A 1,847-nucleotide genomic window follows, 5' to 3' on the forward strand; every position below is an offset into this window, starting at 1 on the left:
CCATGAAAGAATAAAGTCCTGTTTATTAAGTCCATCCCATTTGTAGTATTTCTGTTAGAGCGGGACTAGGGAACCAAAACAGCTAGAAACAATGGCACGAGTGACTCCACATGACCCATGCCAAGAGGGCCAGGATAAATTGTTACCCACACCAAAGACAGAATGAAAGGGGGCACTGGGACAACAGGCACAACCGGGACATCCCCAAGCTACCAGCATAGCTGAGCACTAAACCCTTCGTCTTCCCCTTCACCAGTCTCACGTCCCGTGAAACACAGGAGAGTCTGGCTTCCCCTAAGACCTCCTTCATGTCTTCTAAACCCAGCCTGTCAAAAGAATTTCTGAAAATAGGCAGAGCTAATGTGCATTGGGGAGCTCTGGTAGCATAGTGCCTAAGGCACTTGACTGCTAACCAGAAGGCTGGTGGTTCAAACCCACCAGCCACTCCTTGGAAGGAAAGTTGGGCAATCTACTTCCGTAGTGATACCGCCTCGGAAACCCAAGGAGGGGTCGCTATGAGTCGGGGCCGACTCGACGGCACACAACAAACAAACAAAATGTGCATTGTGGCCTGAATTGACACAATGACCTACACAATGGACCCAAACATACCCCTGATTGTCAGGATGGTGCACATGGCATTGCTACGAGTCAGAGGCCACTCAGTGTTACCTCACAACAAAGGTGCATTGAGCATTTATCATTTGACAAACGCTTCACATGGACAGTTCTGGGAAGAATGGAGTGTATACTTCCCTGAAGGGGATGTAGACTCTTGCAGCACTGGGGTGGTGCCACTTGTCACAGGGGGCACCTCTCAGGCTTATATGAGTTTGTGTGCTCAAAATTCACTAGTCTCATATATCCTTCTTCTTGGATTTGGGGCCAGTCTTGTCAACAGCGTGCCATCAGACAGGCGGGCAAGGGGAGAGGGTGTGGCTTTTCAACAGGTGGGGAAGACTTGGTGAAAAGTCCACATCCAGGGGGAAGTGGCCATGAAGGGGACCTTGGGAGGCTGGCTGTTGGTCTCCACCTTTTTCTAAAATGTAGGTTCCTGTCCTTATTCCTCCACCACCTGGCTGTCAGTTTGTCACAGCGAGGCAGTTTGCACATTGCGTGATGCTGGAAACCGTGCCTCCAGTATTCAGATCCCAGCAAGGCCACCATGGTGGACAGGTTTTTGTGGTACTTCCAGATGAAGACAGGCTAGCAAGGAAGGCCTGGTGATTTACTTCTGAGAAGTAGTCAATGAAAACCCTACAGATCAGAACAGACACATAGTTCAACATAGAGAACTGGAAGCTGAGCTCCCTCGGTTGGAAGGCACTCACAACACACAATGCCCACAGCATTGGATCTGAGGATGCCAAGGATCGTGACGATGGGGCAGGACTGCGGAACATCTTGCTCTATTGTACATGGGTCATCATGAGTTGGCACCGACTGGACCATAACTAACAACAGCATCCTCATTTGTGGCATGCCCCTTCCTTGTTAGCCAAGGGCATTTCCTGGTACATGCAGTTCCTGGCTCCTCTCTTTCCCAACGAGGACCTGGAGAAGGTGGCTGATGGGAGCCTTAGCCCTAATAGGGCTTCCATTTTAAATAGGAGGGACCTGTTTCTGCTGAATGACTTCCCCGCATTGGACAGACCCTACCTGGATAGCCATGGCCTTGTGAGAGTGCCAGATCTGCAGAGGGGCCCACTCTACGGCCACCAACAGGCCTGGGTGGCTCCTGAGTAGCAGCCTGACATTTACAATAATTATTGCTACCATCTTTTAACTGAAACTAAGATGTTTCAAATTGTAATATACACCACCACTTTGTATTCCATCAAGAAAGA

This window comes from Orycteropus afer, unplaced genomic scaffold, assembly GCF_000298275.1.
Source record: "Orycteropus afer afer isolate SDZICR_OR568_19922 unplaced genomic scaffold, OryAfe1.0 scaffold00365, whole genome shotgun sequence".
Lineage (NCBI taxonomy): Eukaryota > Metazoa > Chordata > Mammalia > Tubulidentata > Orycteropodidae > Orycteropus > Orycteropus afer.